The 18,806-nt window shown below is 37.3% G+C and overlaps 1 protein-coding gene across 7 annotated transcripts in view; it reads left to right on the top strand.

Annotated features, from left to right (window-relative positions):
• RAD51B (RAD51 paralog B) overlaps positions 1–18,806 on the top strand; it is a 466,410-nt gene that overhangs the window by 100,478 nt on the left and 347,126 nt on the right. The gene's annotated exons all lie outside the window — the stretch shown is intronic.

The raw sequence follows: 18,806 nt of genomic DNA, 5'->3' as shown, positions 1-18,806 counted from the left end.
GTTGGTTTATCACAGAATGTTTCAGACTGTTGCTTGCTCAAGGAATCTCATAATCTGTACCTAGTAATGCAGGTGACGCTTTGCTGCTGCTTTTAAAGAATTTCAGTCCTGCAGGTTGTAGGACAACTTGGAGGGAAGTAACTAAATCTTATTGGGCTGAGGCTTTCTCATCATCTCTGGTAATTTGAAATACAGATGATAGTGTGAGTAGTGAGTAGCTGGTCATATGTGATAGTGTCCAAGAACTGAGTGGGATAAGGCTTAAGACAGGAGGAAGGTAAGAGTGGGAGTTCTCCCAGTTTTCCACTGTGCAAGAAATTTCTACTCTGCCTTGCCTTATATCTTATCTTTTGAATAAAAACTGATTAGGTGAAATATAGGTGTGACAGCCTTTCTCAAAAAACTGCATAGAAATGCATCCCCTTAGGCCAGAGATCTTTGAACACACCACTGAAGAAGGGGGTAAAATATGCCCAGATTGTATTGGCTCTATTTTAACTTGAAATCAAGAAGTAAAGCTAATAGTCAGATGAGCAGGTTCAGCCCTGATAAAGAAATAAGTAATTTGTACTGCTGTCCATTCCATCACAGTAGGAACTTAAAAAAAAGCTTCCATCCAGAAGGTTGTTTTCCAGTTGCTCACCAATCCATTGATTCTGCTCTTGATTATTACAGTTACCCATCCCTGTAGTAATGTGAGTTTATTAGGCATATTACTTCAAAGCTTTGTAGTCTATAAGAATTCTATTCACAGTTTCTCTTTTGATCTTGCAGTCTGCCATAGTTTGACCTCAAGTACTCGAAGGACCTACAGTTTTGAGTATGGTTTTGACTGTCTTACAAGCTTTCTAGGAGAAAGCAATGAGATAAGAGGCTTGCAAGCAGAATGTGGGGACTTAAAAAGGAGCTTCACCAAAGGCTTTCATTTCTAGGAGAAATAAGAATGGTTAAACAATTATTTTCACAAAGATACAGATACGAAATTAATTTTGACTGCTTGGCTTTTGTAAGGTCTTTATTACGTGCACAGTTCCATATTCTAAGCATTAAAAGCGGAACAAAAAACCCACGATCCTGCAAATAAAATTAATTATTCCAGCACATTGGAAATGGAGATAGCAAGAAAAAATTGCTGCTGTATTAGATCTGAGGAGGTTGATGAAGTACTGCATTGTGAATTGCACATCATTATCTTGATTACTGGATTTTTTTTTTTTAAAGACATGCAGGGTAGTATTTTTCTGGTAATAACCTTTAAATAAAAGTTCATAGTATTGCAACACTGAGTGAGTCGATTTCATTCTAGGTTTTGAAAAAGCAAGGATGAGGAATGGTTATATTGTTATTTTGTTTTGCCTTGAAGAGAAATTACTTTAATATAACACAGAAGTCTGAACTGAATTCTGAGTGATTATGGAGATTCACCAAAAATACCAAAAATGGAGATTTTTCCAAAGTACAGAGAAATTTCAGATTGTTTGGATAAGGTGATCAATCTCTCTCATGCATGGCATATATAAATTTCTATGTTTTCTCTGTTGGATCCATTGTGGAATAAATTAGAAGGAAATAAGAAAATGTAAACTAATTATTTAAGGAATAAGCTGTTTCCCCAGCAATCTGTCTATCTTTGTCTGATCTTGAAGAGCTATTAGCTTGTTTCATGAATATGCTGCAGTAGAGGATTCCATGGGCAAGAACAGCTTAAAAAAAAGACATGGGATTTTTTTAATAACATGACATGGAATTTTGAAGATTGTATTAGCAAAACAATTTTTTTTTTTTTTTTAATCTTTTGAAGACAGAGAGCTTCCCTTTTCTGGTTGGCTGAGAACAATACTCATATGTTACTTTTCATATGAGATCAATAGCTTTTAGAGCATTCTGTTTTGGAACCAATGACTGACCTAGTTTAGCTTTCATAGCTTTTCTTAACTCCGTGCAAATTAAGTGCAAAGCCTGTTTAATTAATGGAGGACACAGCAGTGGATTTGGGGGGATGGGGGGAGGAGATCATTCAAAATTGAGGAGCAAAATGTTAAACAGAGCTTTAAACCCATATAAGATGAATAATTTTAAGATTGAGGGAATGGAAAAGAGAGCTTCTTTAGCAGAAATTTTGGGAGAGTTGATGTGAGGAAGCAGGAATTGCTCAGTGGTTCCCTTTTCACAGCGGCAAAGCCATGGTGTGTTGTGTTTTTTGGTGTGTTTTTTTGGGGGAGTTGTTTTTTTTTTTTTTTTTTTTCCTTGCGCTCTTTCCCAGCCCTGGTTCTGTCTGATAGCCCATGGTATCAGCACACCTTCCCATCCTTCGCTTTTGCTGGGTCTGGCCGCTCTGGAATGAATCCTCTGCTATTCAACAAAATTTATTAGCTTAGGTTCTGCAATACACTTTCCCTTTGTAAGGTGGTATGTATCACTAGTGAAGTTGTTTTGGTGGAGAACTAGTTGTCTGTGTGAGTTTTTAGAAGCTCAGTATTTATGGAAAGGGAATCCTCTTTTTTCTCTTTAATAAGTGCATAGTGTCTTTGAATGGATTTGCATTGTGCTACAACAGTAAAAATACTGTCTGTGTCAAATAGATCACACTTACTTGTCATGCCGGCTTTATCAAGCCTAGCATGGGTACCTCGGTAAGTGTCATTAAAGGAGGAACTTTGCTACTAATGAAAGATGTTATTGAGTAGGTGCTTGCCTTCACTAGGTTATGAATGTTATTAACTTGTTGAAGTTAATTGGCAAAAATAAGTGGATTTTCTCCACCCATTTGATCTTAGCTACAAATATATGGGTCAGCTTATACACATACTGTACAGTTACAGTAGTGCAATCATATCTTTAAGATAAGACAGCAGTCAAATAATGTGCACAAAAATATGACCAATGATTTGGCCACATCTGTTGGTTTCATTAGAAATGCCATGAGATTGTTGTCCAGTCACTAGAGGAAACTTAATTTTTTAAAGTCTCATCTGAAAGATCTTCAGATGGTAAACTCTATTTACTTTCATCTGCGTCCTGCTGCAGATTGAAGCTGTGGTTCCAGAGAGTCTAAGTATTTGAAACCTGAGGCAGAGAGACGCAGGTCATTCTCTGTAGCGTTTAATGGAACATTTTGCTTATAAATCTAGTTAGATATCAGCTAGTAAATGGAGAAGGAATGAAAGGCAATGGAAATGCTGTTTTCATTTTGAAGTATCATATACTCTTCTTGTTTTGAAATGCAAATACTGAAGGGAGATTTCAGAACAATAACAAAAAGGCACTATAGTTTCCCCCTCCCCTTGCCATTTTTTCCACTACAAAGCAGATCTTTTAGTATTTTGTCAAGTGCCCTGAGCCTTTCATATTCAAGCCATGAAGACTGGCTGACTGGAAGGTTTGGGAAGGATAGGTAAAGGGCTGGGAAACAATGGGTGTGTGTGTATTTACTTGTCAAAGATGTGGAATTTACAGATATTAAAGCAGAATCGGCAAAGGATTAAAACCTAAAGGAATGTACAAAAAGTTGTGCTGCTTTGGGTAGATGCTATTTTCCCTATAGGCATTTGAATCTGAGTGAGGTTGTTTTTGTATAGCTGAAGATGATTTATCATTTCAACATGCCCAGTGGGCTAAACCCTGAAAATGTTTCATAACAAAGATAACCAGAATAAATGGTATGTGGATTCTGTATTCATTTGAAGGTGGACCTCAAAGTAAACATCACTGGTTTCCTGAATGTTTAAGTGGTACTTTGCTGTGTTTGACTAATGGGGGTTGTGAGTTTGAGAATTTCAAATAGCAGGATGGATTTCATAGAGAGTAATACTGAGTGAAACAGTGGTCTGTCCAGCAAGATTTCTTATAACTTTATTTTGGCCATGTAAGTTACAAAAAGGTTGTAAGTGCTCACCATGCAAGAAAATCAAGTCTCTAATATTTAAAATGTGTGTTTGGATGCTTAGCATCAGTGTTTCATCTCTTAAAAATCTTGAGACAAATGTGTGGCCTTTAGTTTATATAAAGGTAGGATATTCAGAAATCAAGTTACTGTTGAATGGAGTTAGGAATGGGGGAGAGGGCTTAAGTATTGTGACCTGCCCTGGAGTTACAGGGCAATGTAATTTCTCTTCGACTCTGAGTACAATTTGCACCTTTTAGCAGCAAAGCAAAAGAGCAAGAATATTAAGGTTTTGCTGTAGATGGTACCAGATCTTTTAACTTATCATTTGATTGTTGAAAATGATTTATCTTCCTTTGCTAAAATAGCATCACCTGATAACTTGACCCTGAAGCTTAGGTTTTAGTGATTGTGCTTTACATTGAAATACTTGCTTGATCGTAATCCATTTGAGGCTTTTATTTATTGCAACAAGCATATATTCAACTGCCATTGATATATTTTATGAATGCTGAAGTAAAGGAAGGCCATTTTTAAACTCATAAATCTAATGTGGGTAGTCTGGTTACAAGGTACACATGAGTTTTGAGATTATAAAGGTAACAAATGTCTTGTTGACCCCTCAGCACCTTAGATTCAAGTCCTGACAGTATTGCGAGTAAGCTCCAAATGTTGCTTACTTCTGATCCATCTGTGAAAGTGTTGTAATTACGCCTGTGAATCTTTTTTCAAAATGTTTCTCTTCCCTTTAAAAAAAAAAAAAGTCATCCTGTCAGCTAGAACAACAGTATCATAGAGAACCCTTCTGTTACGATAGGGTTTTGGTTGACCCGGGTTGTGCTGAGTTTTGCCAGTTCGGATACCATTCCTTGTTTTAAACTCCACTGAAGCGTGGTTACGATGAGTGGCTGTTTCCTTTCATCCTTCTGTGACTGTATGCACTGTGTATAGTTTATGAAAGAGATTGGGATAGTTCTTTCGTGTCAGGGACTCAGTGGGACTACTGAAATTTCAAATTAGAATAAGGTGCGTGGTGGAGAATTAGAAACTTGAATTCCTTTTAGATTATTTATGCGGAAATCTTGAAGCAGCCCAGGCAACTGAGGAAATAGGATGGGATGACCAGAAGGATGGTGTGAGTAATTTACCACATGCTTAGTTTGCTAGAATTTACTCTTAATGAATAGCTCTTAAAGCAAGCTTTGCTTGCCCTTATGCACACACTTCTGCTACAATGGAGAACTTACCAGCTGCACAGAACCTGCTGGGCTTGTTTAGGACTCGAAGCAACAAAATGATTATGTGGTGCTGTGCAACACTGTTATCCCTTGGGCATTTTTTGTGTGTACACTGTGCTGTTTAGGCTGTGATATGCTATATGTACCAATAGTTGTATGTACCTGTATTGAAGAAAAGGCATTTCCTTGGTTCCAAAGTCTGTCTGATTTTTATTTGGAGATACCATTGGCTTGACGTGCTGTGTGTTAGAGAAACAGGAATATGGGTGTTAATAGGAACTGTACCTTAGTCTTCTCTGGTGGGGGATAAACAGATCTGTACAATATACTCTGCCTCACTATGGTGCTAAGGTTTTTCTCATAACTCTTCCATGCAAAATACTGTAAATATGCAAACCGATTACTGCAATTTTCATCACAGAATCTGAACTATCTTAACAAATCATGAATTTGGCTCCTAGTTCCTACCTCAGCAGACTGTTGTCATCCCATTTAATACAGATGGAAACTGCATACAATGTTAAATATATTTCAGGGGATTTGTAGAGATGTTGGTTGACCAGGAACTCCCTCTGATTTTGATTTATCTGTGGTCAATACGCATAGACATGAGGACTAAAGTAAGTTGGTGAATGCCTTGGATTAAACTAGCAGGATGAAAATGAATTATGTGCAGTAAATGCATACATAAACTTATTTAGATAGATGAGGCTAGCAGCAGCAGGGGTCCCAGTTATAATGAAGAAGTTGAGCAGCAACAGTTCTCCAGTTTGTAGTTTGTTTGCAGTCTGTAGAGGAATAAACAGAAGTGGAAAGCTATTTCATTGCCAAGTAGCGCTAGAGTAACACGAACAGGTAGCATCAGGCCCATCTGGCAGCGAAAGACTCTGACTTCTGTTTCTTACTAGTATACTGTCCTCTAAGTTCCCATCAAATGAGAAAAGTCATTCCACCTCTGATACGTTATTTGCTGTCAAGACACTGTCTTTATTTCTTTATTATGCATTAAGATCATCTAAGTCATTACTTGACTACTTTATATTACATTGAAAATGTGTATTCCTAAAAAAGAGTCTGAAATTGTACACAAGACACCAGTAGTTTTATTTCTCAGCATAATGACATTAACATAGTTGGAAACTGTAATACAATTTGAGAAAGTACTTAATTTTCAAATGTTAATAGCAGCTCACCAACTTAGCAGTACTTTTATATAAACTACTTCTGTATAAGAGATTATGATAAAGGAGTGAAATACATGCTGAAAGGTGTAGATGGCAGAATCTGGCTTCTTGGATTTAGCAATGGTAAAGAGGCTTCTAAGTCAGTATCTTAACACCAAGTCAGTATCTTTTAATGGAAATTTTGTAGAACAACTATTCCGGTACAGATTGTTGTTGTTGTTCCAAATTGCTCCTTCAGCTTTACTTAACTATTATGTCTCTGTCCTTTGTTATTCAGTAATATGAAGTTAGGAGCTACTACAAGATTTATACTTGTTTGCTGCAAGTACAAGGTCACCCTGACTGGCTTGCTTTCACTCACCATTGTTAAATTTTGTTTTTCAAGTTTTATTCTTACATAAAACCTTTCCGCTTTTGTCTCGAGGCTTTCAGCATCATTTGTTTGCATCTAGCTTTTCTTTTCTTGGATTTGTTTTCACAGAAAGAAAATTAAAGTTCAGGTAACAAATGTTTTGATGGTGCTAGGGAGACCTGAGGTGCTAACGTTCTTTCACTCTTCACTGTCAGAAATCTTTTAGTCTTTCTTTTTTCTCTCTCTTCGCCCCTCCCGCCCCCAATTCTGTTGTAGCCTTTACAGCGGTTTCTACCCCCTCCCTGCCTGAGAACTATTTCTTTACCAGGATTAAACTATTTGTGGCCCATTTAAACCAACAAGTTTTCTTATCTATTTCAGAAAACATAATGCAGATGAATGCAGTGCCATGGAAACTGACATTAGTTACATCGCTGTTCAGCATTAGTTACATTGCTGTTCTGGCATCTGCATGCTAAATACAGGGTATGTAAATAAAAGTGTGGTTTGGATAAACATGATCAAGACAGGGTTTGAAGTTTGCTATTAATATCTTAACAACCAACCAGCTTAATATTCTGTATTTCCATATACATCTAAAAATAAGCATGTTAGATTTTTACTTATGGTTCTAATGAAAGTGTTGCCCATTTGTGCATGTTTTGGAACGTAGTGGTGATGCTTGTTTTTCTGTTTTGTTTTTTGTTTGTTTGTTTGTTTTGTTTTAAGCTCTATTCCATAGCGTGAATGTTGAGCAAACACTTAATAAAGCACCACAAGCAGTATCTTTCTGGACAGTTATGCTTTGACTGTAAGACTGGCATAAGCCTCTCGCTGAAGGGGGTGAGGGGGAATGTGTGTAGTGTGGATGGAGTTGAAATGGGCATGATGCTATTGGCAACCAGTCATGAGATACATATGTGTGTATATATATATAAACGAAAGTGTGTCTGCAGTTCTAAAGCATAACTCCTAAACTTTAAAGAAACTTCTCATAAGAAATCAATTAATAACCAGCTTAATGCTCTGTGTGGGAGAAGAATGCTTGCTTTTCTCAAGTATTATACTGAAAAAAGAGCTGCATCTTCACCTGCTGCTGCACTGTGATTCAGCCTGTTCTGATTGTGGTGTAAATGTATTTGTTTGGGTGCTTATTTTTTCCGTAGTTACCAGCCTCATGTCCATCAAGGAGATATTTCTTAACACTCTCTGTTTTGGCAGAGAAGTTGCCTACCTTAATTTTGTGTTTTATGGAAAACTTGCTGTGTTTTGTTGTTTTGGTAGATCACAGGCATGTTGAATGCTCTGTTTTTATTGAACAAGTATGTATAACTGGGTATCTGTAACAAAGCAGGTTTCCAGCTTCTTTGGTAAGAAATGTAACAAATTGTGTTTCTGTTTGTCTTGGCTGGTGCAGGAACTTAAATACATTTGTTTTTTGGCCTCACCGACCCTAAGTACATCAAATTAATGGTTCAGAGGTTAGTATTGTCCTTTTCATTGCTATAAAACCTCATACAGGCTAGAACTGCATCTTTTTGTAGTTACTCAACCAGATATATAGGTAAGTAGATGATAATGACCTGGTAAAAGGAAAATGTTACAGACCAGTAGATGAAGCATTTAAAACCACCTTTGTTAAAAGGCCTTCAGGTAAATGAAGTGTATGTAATATTAAACTCTTACAGATGTGCACTTTCTCCATGATCACAAATAAAGATGACCTTAGTCCCCGGAGGAAATCTGGGAGCTGTATTTTACTGTCTCAGTGAGGAGTGATGCCATATGAAATGATTTATTCCAGAAACGTTCCCTCCAGCAAGTTTGCAGGGCTGGCTCTAAGCCTGTAGCTTAGAAAGCAGAAAGTGTCAGAGGGTCCCAGAGCAGTATAGGTAATAATGAGCAGTTCATGTGGTGTGATCCCTACAGTGCTGCAGAGTTATGTTTGTAGCCAGTTTGGCAAAAGTAGAAGGATATGGAAGATATGTCTATATTTTAGATAGATGAGGAGTTTAGCAGGCCTCATATCTTTGCATGGTTCAACATCTTAGTATGTGTAAATGAAAAACTGTTTTAATTAACTGTCATTTTGGAAATGAACACAGGGAAATACATTCCAATTTAGGGTTTTGATAGCTCACAATTTTGACTAACTTTTTAAAGTTACGTAATTTTATATTCTTGAACCGCATATGATACTAAGCAGGTTTTCTTCTGGAAAACATATCTATATATACACACACGCACACACGTATATATGTGTATATATATATGGCCAGGTTGTGGTATTTCTGCTGTATTAATAACTTGAAGTTTTTGGGTTTTGATGTAGTCTTTAGTCACTTTCTTAGGTAATGAGTAGTAGTGCTTTTAAATATTCTCTACTAAAAGTGGTTACTTTATTGGTGAATACAAGGCTCCTTTCAGTTGTTTAGAGGTTCTGCTAGAAGGCGTATATAAAAATCACAAATTTCATGGTATTTTCTTAGATAGATCATTTGTTAATTTCTGAGAAAAATAAGGACAGCTGTCAAAATCTTTACTGAAGAGCAAAGGCTCCAAGGAAGGAAAAGTAAAAGATGCCTTGTTCTTCTTGCCTGGGTTATTTGGTGTACTTAAAACCTGAACTGTTGAATGGACAAATGTCTGGCTTTTGTGGCCCATACGTGCCTCAGGTGTCACTTTCCAAAAACTACGCTATCATCATATTAAATAAGAATTTAAAATATATTCTGTTGCTCTTTCCATCAGGAGCTGTTTTTCTGAGGTAGATGCATTTTGGTCACCTGGTGACCCCTTGTTAAGGGGATGCAGTGAAGATAAAGGTCATGGCTGTTGATCTCTAGTCTGGCTGAGTTGTGGAATAGCTTAGGCAGGCACAGCTCACCTCATCGGTGAGGCATTGGTTATATACAATATGATGTAGAATTTGTATCCATTGCAAAAAGAGGATAAAATCCCAGAACGTGGCAGCAGACAATTATTTATATGAGATGCAATTTTAAGTAATGACTTTTCTTCATGTTCTGTTTCCTTTTAAACTTGGAGGACAACTAATGAGTCAATGCAAATATTTTATACTAATTCACAATCCATATTAGTTTTTTAAATCAAAACCATAAGACTATACCAAAAAAAGAATAATTCACTTTCGATTGAAGTGGAAACTAAGAGGCAAAAAAATTTGGAAATAATGAGACAGGAGTTTAAAATATATGTCAATTTTTAAATGACCCATACATCTTTGTCAGACCAGCTCAGCATCATCTGATCATGTTTTGAAGATATGGTGCTATTTATTATGCTTAAGTGTGCTGGGAATTTACTTGAGATTTATGTTGGTTTGAAAATTCTTCTGGTGACGCTCTGTAAGTGGATGTACTAATCTAAGTGCAATGCCAAATTAGTAACAGAAAACACAATCTTTTTATCAAAAGGCATCCAAACTTTTCAGACTTCCTGGTTAGTAGAAGTGTTGATAAATCTGTTAGGTTTTGGAGCTGGGATAGCCCTGGTTGTCATATCTTCTTATAATATCAGGTATCTCAGAAATGAGAGATTCTTTTCAAGTATTATTTTGATCTCGGCTGCTATGTTATGTTTAAATATAAATCTGAAAGGTTACCAAAAAGATGCAGATCTTGACATCTGCCTACAGTTTCAGAAAAATGCTTGGTATTTACAATGTAGAGTTGAGATAGAAGATTCCTGTTCTAGAAGTTACTAAAAAGAAAAGACGTCTGTCAGATAGTGATGTGCTTTGTTTAGAGCATATAGAAGCAGCTCTGAAAGAATTTCACTTTTTAGAGACCAGTGAGGGTCTAATGAGGGAAAAATAATGAGTAACTTTAACAAACAGGTTAATAAAACCCTCCTTTTTGTAGATATTCCTTTACCCAACCGCTATCTCAAGCAATGTATGGTTATTTTCATCTGAGTCCAAAGTTAAACACTCTACTGGTTTCATTTATTTAAACCTAAATAAAAAACAATAGTTAAATATATTAAATATATTTGTTGGACTTTCTTGGGAAAATGGTTTGATTATTTGGGAAAAATGCAAATGTTTTACTTTCATCGCTTTACAGCATGATAGAGCTGTAAGAAAGTAAAATCTGATACTTCTAGTGCTTTGGGTTTTCAGGCAGCTAGGAAACATTTTTGATGCATTTATCTTTTAGGTAACTTAGGAGCATTTGTTAGCATGGACTTCGTGCCATGTTGTGATCAGCTTGGGTTGTGGATAGAACAAGCCTCCTGTCTGTTAAGGGCACAGCCTTGTCATCTGCCTCCAAAAGGTTATATAGACATACATTGTTTCAGTCCAATACAGCTTGCTTATTCTGTTTCATGCTAGCAGCCTGCCTGAAAGATATTCTTTGTCCTAAAATAGTGTTTCAAGTTCACTGGGATTCAAGTATTACCTCACAAGTGCTAAGGCTGTTTCAGGAAATGATGAGACTCTTGGATCCCTTACCACGTTGGGCAACTTCACATCCGAGGAAGATGTTTGCAAGTCTTTAATCCGTGAAATGTGTAAAGAACCCTGCTTAATGCATCTCCTAATTTCCCAAAAGTAGAAGGTGAGCTCATTCTCTCAGATGTTTAGTGCCAACAAAATCATGGAATAAAATGCTGTTCACAGTAAAAGCCAGGAGACAGTTGAGGAGAAAGGCTCCCCTTTAAGGACGTCCTCTGCAACGTCTACTTTGTCTTGCCCCTCTGATCTTTATGGCTTTGAGGAATTGATCCAATTAAAATATATTTATGTTAGCATAAGATGGAATATCTGCCTGGGGTCTTACTGCCTTGTAACTCATGGTTAGCTTCCTGAGTCAGTGTCACTGTGTGTTGCCTTCTGCAGTCATCAGCGAGTATGCCCTTCTTCACTATTGTCACCTCAGGTAAGGGGGGTGGGAAAGATGCCAACTCTGATAGCAGACCTCCCTTAGGCATTTTCCACCTTGAGAATATATCCTTAATGATAAGCTCCAGGTGTCTCAAATACAGAAATGGAATTTCTGAGAAACAAATCTTCTCATCTTAAGCAAAACTTAATTCACCTGGGGTTTCACGTGTCCTTGCTGAAGGCGTGTTCTGTTCCTTTTCTTGTAAATGTCTGAATAATTAACATCACTATCTTGGCTTGTCACAGGTACAGTGAGTGGAGAGAATGCTCTGGTAATCTCTCACTGAAGGCTTTCTGAACCACTCTGTGATGGCATAAGTGTGAATTAAGACACTGCCATGTTTTACTACTATGTTGCATGTATCTGTTCCTTTTAAGGTGCTTCCCCCTCTACCCCCCTCCCCTGCCCGCACACAAAGTTCAAACGCTGGCAATATCCTGAACATCTGTAACACGGCTGTCTGGAACTCCTTGCATCCTCCCAAGGTGACATGATGAAGTTTCTGGGGCCACCGGAAAATGCTTTCAGTTTATTCTTTTGAGACCTTTTATGTCTAATTCCAAATGAAGTGGTGGCTACCTTAGAGCTTCTCACAGCGGCATGTGTGACACAGACAATAACTTGGAGGAGAAAATGACATGCGTCTCAGTCGCTGGAGTTCTTTGAGTTGTGGTGCCACATATCCAGTCCTGAGTGTAATCTCTCTCTTTTCTGCCGAGCTGTGTGTAGAGGGTGGTAGCTGAGCAGAAACCTCTGTCCTCTCTCTCACCATAAAGACAGACAAGGCATATGCACATCGTTCAGATACCTCAGTCCAAAAATGAATCCTGACACACCCGTGAGCAAATTGCCAGTTTGTGAATGACTTCATGATGAGTTTCTTAGCATTCAAAATAGTCCCTAGAAGATCGTTTTAATCAACAGTAAATTTAGCTGAGAGTACCTAATGTGATGAATGGCACTGCGTGGTCAGAGTCAGCATTCAGTATGTATTGAAATGTCTGTAACTGGCTCAGTTAAAACCACCTTATAGCTGAGCTCTGGTCTTGCTCTTTTGAATGATACAGTGCAGTTTGCTATAATATTCCCCTCTGTCTTTTTGGCCACTCCTTATTTTTTTGTGGACTGTTCAGAGTTGTGTGCTTTAATGCTCTTACATGTGTAGGTTTTTTGTTGTTGTTTTTTAATGGATGTAAACCAAGTTGGAAAAGGAATCACTGGCATCTCCTAATTCCTGTGACTGGAAAGAAAAATGAAGTTCTCCTAAAAAGAGTGATTTGGGGTGAAGCTTCTTCTTTAGGACTCTGGATGGATTTCCTGGACAGTAGTCAGTTTGTTTCACAGCCTTAACATCAATTAAGTGTGGCTTGTTTGATATTTAAGTTGTATTTTTAATAAAGGGGGGGGGAAGGTATGAGAGGTCTTTAAAATACTACCTTGTACTCAGGAAATGAAATGTTTTGGCTTTTTAAATAAATACGATGTTTGGCCATTTATGTAACAAGAAAATAGTGGCTGCTATTTGCCAGATAGTCAGAAAGGACTTGGAAGGAAAATATTTAGTCCCCAAGAAACTGGTTAATCTGTGTATATCTCACATCTTGGATGCTGGCCCATTGTAATGCATCTGAAAGCTTGTAGGGGGAACTGTCTTAGAAGGCCGGGTCTTGGTCTATCACATTGTGCTGTGGTTCCTATTCCTGAATTGCACCCACATCTTCTCCCTTGGGATCCTGCCTTCTGTCTATATCCCCAAGTGTTCCATAAGAAAACCATGTGAAGTAGTGAGGGGAAGATGGCTTGGATCAGTCATTTCTAAAATTGAAGAAATCCTGGAGTGACTCTTAATAGATAGAATTAAATCATAGAGGGATAGGAGATTATTAGCAAAATACTAGTGGTGACCTGGGAATGTTGGAAAGTTAGTGCTTAGTGCAGAACAAGAGTCTTAGTATGTACTAGAAAAAGAAGAAAGGGCCTTTAGTCTGCAAAAGGGGGGGAAAGGAGTGATGGATGGATTTGGTGCACCTGTTAAGACGGAGGTGAGGATTTGAGTTTGTTTACTAGGTTTACCTACTTCAGTCTGGATAGAAACAGTATCTTGAATTCATTCGTCATTAGGTTTTGTGGACTACAGAAAAATCTCAATGTAAAAGTAATTCTGATACACAAAGAGCAAGGTGTTATAATAGGCTTATTTTTTATTTCAAAGCTGTCTGCTTTATTAACAAGAACGTTTGTGAAATGTGATGTTTTGCAAACAGTATCCAGAATAACTAAATATTTAGCATTAACAAGACTGTAGAAATTATGTAGGAAATAAAAATTGTGATGTGAGGTTTTTTTGTGTGTGTGTTTTTTTGTTTTTTGTTTTTGTTTTTTTTTTTTTTCCTGGCTGTTCATAGTTCCATTGAAATCTCTGCAGGAGTTCAGGGATGATATTTTTGCACAACAGACTGTATCTTCAGATCCTTTAACTTGCCTTCTTTAACCCAGTAATTTTAGTACTTTTCCAGGGCGATTACTCTTGACTTCCTGTTCTCTGATAAGTCTTGCTCCTATGTGTTTTGGCTAGTTGTCAACATCCATTTCAAATACTGATGCATTTAAGTGTTATCAAATTATTTGTATTCTTACTAATGATCTATAAAGCTCATATTTCTATTAATTTGAGAAGCAATTTCTAGGTCACAGATAGGTAGCACTGCTTGACCTTGTCTGAGAGTAGATTAAATCCTTGTAAAACAGGGAGTTAGAATAAGTGTACAAATTAGTTTAAATTTAAATTTACAGACCAAAAAATATTATTTTTTTTAGCCAAAAACATGGAATCTTGCAGATTGATACACACATGAGGAAAAACTGAGATGCATTATTTTTTTGATGTTCACCTGCTTATTTATGAGTGGTGTACCAAATTTTTCTTGTCTCAGTGCCAGCAGAATCAGACAGACAGTTCCTTTGCTAATATTTCAGAGCTTCTGTCAGTCAATTCTTAACCCAAAAATTCTTTCTCTAGCAGTTTCAGACCCTCTCTGGAACTTCCTTTTTCTATTTACTTCTATCTGCTGTTTTCTTCCACGTGAGTACCTGTTCAAAACAACTATCAGCAAATCATTTGAATTCCTTCTTGGATTCTGCTAAATCTTTAGTTTTGAGCAGCATTTATAAGCCTGTGATTGGTTTTAGACTTCCTTTGCGTAAAACCTAACTGTTTCTTTATAATAGCTTAAACACAGAATATAATGCCAAACGTGAATGACATTTGATTAATTGATTAAAATGAAACTAGTATTTCACAGTTTCTTTGGTGATTGTGGGGGCAGATGTGTCCACTTAAGAAGTTGAAGGATTTTTTGTTTTCCTCAAAGTAGTGCTGTAGACTCTGAATAGACAACTAGATTTCATTTCCTTTCACCTTGCTGGTAACAGTGTGCCTTCAGAGAGCAGATCAAGGGGATTCACATGTTGATGTGCAAACTAGAATAGTGTCCATGCCACTTTCCCAAAACCACCTGACTGCAACTGCAGTGTTTAAAAGAATACCTTTGTAACAGGATGATGTGCAGGCAAAAATAACAGATCTTCATCATTTTACTAAAAATATCAGGTGCGAAACAGGATTTTTCTTACCTTGAACAGTTACAAAAATGAATAGCTTTTAAACTGCTATATCAGGAAAAATTTACAATTGAAATAACCCTATTAGCAGCGTCCCTTTTGACATCTGTATCATTCAAAATTATATTCTGCTTTGGTAGTTCTCTGGGAAAGCAGGAAAAGCGTTGTAAAAATTTTCTTAGAAAATGTAAGCAGGTTAAGCTCTGCATAAAACTAATACTTTTTTTTGGATGTGAGTATGCAATGCAAACCAAAAGTTCTCTCTGCACATGGACTTCTGTTCTGTGAACTTCAGGTTCTAGAGGACCTGGTGTATAATTTGTTGATATTTCCATTTAGCTGAACCAGCTTTGGGTCAAACTTCGAAGCAATGCAATGAGAGCAGTGGTCTGTCTTTGTATGTGAGTAACTATTCAGTGTCTTCAAAATCAGCAAGATGACTTGTTTCTTGGTCTTGTAAGGTCAGTTGAAGGCAAAATGTGGTATTTCTCAGACACTGATGTACCAATAAAATGCCTTTTGCGCCTTTTCCTGATGCCATTCTGTGGTGGGTTGACCCAGCCCAGCAGCTAAGCACCCACCAGCTGCTCGCTTCCTTTCCCTCAGTGGGATAGGGGAGAGGACTGGAAGAGCAAAAATGAGAAAAAACTCATGGGTCGAGATGAAGACAGTTTAATAAGTGAAGGGAGGAGTAAAAAAGAAAAAAAAGTGATGCAAAGGCAGTCATTCACCGCCTTTCGTCAGTAGACTGCTGCCCAGCCAGCATCCAAACAACTGCCAGACCCAGTACACATACTGAAGCTCCAAATGACCTTACTGGGATGTTAGGAAGGATACCTCGCTTCTCTGGTGGTAGCGTGTGCAAATAATGAGAGCTAAGATCAGTCAGACTGCGACGTGGTGTTTGAGGCAGTTTGATGTTTTAATAGTATTACTGTACTGTCAAGCTTTATTTTTTATCTATGTGGGACTTTGGATGAAGAGTATCAGGACAGGACTCTACTGCCAAAGTCGAAAAAATGGAGAGGGATTGACTTGTAGGCCGTTAATTTAAAAACAGATGTGATAGGTAGAAGATGAATGTGTTTTGCTATTTGAGTGTTGAGTCATTACAATATTTTGGGGAAGTTTCAGGCTAGTTTCTTTGTGGTTAGCATTCACACCACAGAGAAGTTTCTCAGCTTACTTTAAGAGGAAAACTTGTTGATTCGCTGAAGCAAAGTTGACTTCCTTTGGGCATTTTAGGTTTCATCTGAGGTATGTTAGTGGGACACCTATCTGAAGTATGTGTTTTGCTTTTGCAAAATATTATTTCTTTGGGAGTGTCAGTCTTGAATTTGTAAGCACTTTAAAACTGGCATTTTCAAGTCTAAATATTTAAAGTCAATTGTTGAATTAAGAGACAGAGTTAGTGCATGACTTGAAGTTTGTGTGTTCTCTGCTCAGAAAATCAAGATGCTGATATTTATGTATCCACTGCTGTTATTTTGGTAACCTGATTTTTAACATGGAAGAATGAAAATACTAGCCAGTTTTCACAGAGACTTCAGGGGAGTAGGTTGGTGTATTTTTATGAAACTGTCTTTTTGCTCCATAAAATATTTTGCAAAGTAATGTAATACCCTAATAATAATTTCTGTTTTGCTAAAATATTTTATCTTGGGATCTCAAGTTTTACAGATGCTGATGAATAAAACCTCCTTTCACTTCTGTGAAGCACATGGTGGTATTCCCATTTAATGTATGGAATGGAACCCAGATGTATTAACTTACAGTCCTGTGCCATAAGCAGCAAATCATCTCCTCCCCTCTGTTTTTACGTGAATCGTCTCTGCTTTCCAACTCTTCACTTTATGAGACTTTTAAGTGCACAGTGCAGTGATTTACTGTTGATCACTTTTCTAACATTTTATTCTAAATGAAACAGCCCTGCAGATTATGACTTATATGACATATGCAGAAATGACAGAAAACAGGAGCTCCCCCAAGTTCAAGCTCTTTTAAAATCTAAAGATTTACAATAAAGAAAATAATTAAGTGAATGGTGTCAGAGAGGCCTGGGTTTTACTGTTAAGCTGTCACCGACTCAGCTGTTAACATCTTTGTATTGACAAGTTTGTGTTTGCTCACTTTCTTTGAAAAAACCGTACTCCATCACTGTTGAACTTGCAACTAACATGAAGGCCTGTCCTATTTGGTTTTGTTTAACATATCTTTTTTCAGTCGCAACGCCTAGTTGTGTGGCCATTTTGTGTCTGATAGTTGTAGCATTGTTTCAGAACTGCTGACTCCATAGGTTTAAATAAACTCAGCACATCTGTGATGTCCTTTAAAGCTGTAACTAGGAGACAAATACATGTTGCTGCAATTGTTGTTCTTACTGTCTGCTAAACACACAAATGCATCAGAGACTGAGGTAACTGCTGTACTCCATCAAAGGTTCTTGTGGAAAGGTCTTTTACTGGTGATACTGTGCTGAGCACCTGCTTGTCTCGAGTTTGGAGAGGTGCAGGTGTTTTGGGAGATTCATCCTTGATCTGCAAAAAGCACAGATATACATGGATATAATTTAATGAGTTGATCTCTGTATAGTGCCTCACTTCTCTAATGAAATTGTGTAGCATACACAGTTTTGCATAATTTTAAAACAGTAGTTTGGAAGCCCTTAGCACTGGGGTATTGGAAGAAGTTGTAGATGCATCATCAAGCACAAGTTTCATTACATCTTGTTAGTGTACTCTCAAGATACCTCAGCTAGCTTAAACCGACACCAAAAGGAGACTTAAGAGCTCTCTTTCTCAGGTACATAGACTTGTTTCTTCTTCCAAGGAATGGATTTTAAAATGAATCTTTTTGTTAAATGAACATATGCAAAGCCAGAGCAGAGAATTACTTCCTCAAAGCATTTGTTAAATGCAATATGGCTATAAAAGGGCCTTCCCTCCTCCCCAACACTATGAAGCAACTGTACTTTTTCCAGAATAAAAAATAAGGAAAAATGAGGAAAACACACACAGCTTTTTGTTTTGTTTTGGTTTTGTTTGTTTTTTTGTTTTGCTTTTTTAATCTATCTCCATGTAAATGAATTACTGCAAGCGCTGGTCAGTGGGTTTTTGTACAGAAAGGATAAGAGGAGAGAAGCCAAAAGGTAAGGAAAGGGGTGAAAAGCAAAACTTTTCTGTAAAGACAACACTTGAGAAGAAAGAGGGCACTTATTTGTGAATTTGCTCTGGAAACCAGTCTGATAACAACTTTGAACAACCATCTCTCTATAGGCAAGGTTATCTTAAAAGTTTTCAAACTTGGTTGCTCCTAGAACAGCAGCTCCATGGTACTAAAATTAATGTGTTGTCAGGAGTTTTGTGCACCAAGAAGTCTCACTGGTCTGAGTAGAAGCCCTGAAGATTAGGACACTTACCTGAATGCTCATGTCAGAATTGTAAGCTTCACATTTTCATGGTGGTATTGATATGACTGCTATCAAGCGTTGCTGTGTGTGTGCCAGTAAAACAGGATAATTTTGAAATAAGGGGGAGGGAGGGAGCATTTGGCTAGTAACTTGTAGTTTTTAGCAGAAAAGCCTGTATAATTTTTATTTCTTGAGAAGTGTTGGAAGAA

The sequence above is a fragment of the Aptenodytes patagonicus genome, chromosome 7 (genome assembly GCF_965638725.1).
Source record: "Aptenodytes patagonicus chromosome 7, bAptPat1.pri.cur, whole genome shotgun sequence".
NCBI classification, from domain to species: domain Eukaryota; kingdom Metazoa; phylum Chordata; class Aves; order Sphenisciformes; family Spheniscidae; genus Aptenodytes; species Aptenodytes patagonicus.
Note: the sequence above shows the minus strand (reverse complement) of the source record. Positions and strands in the feature narration are given on the sequence as shown.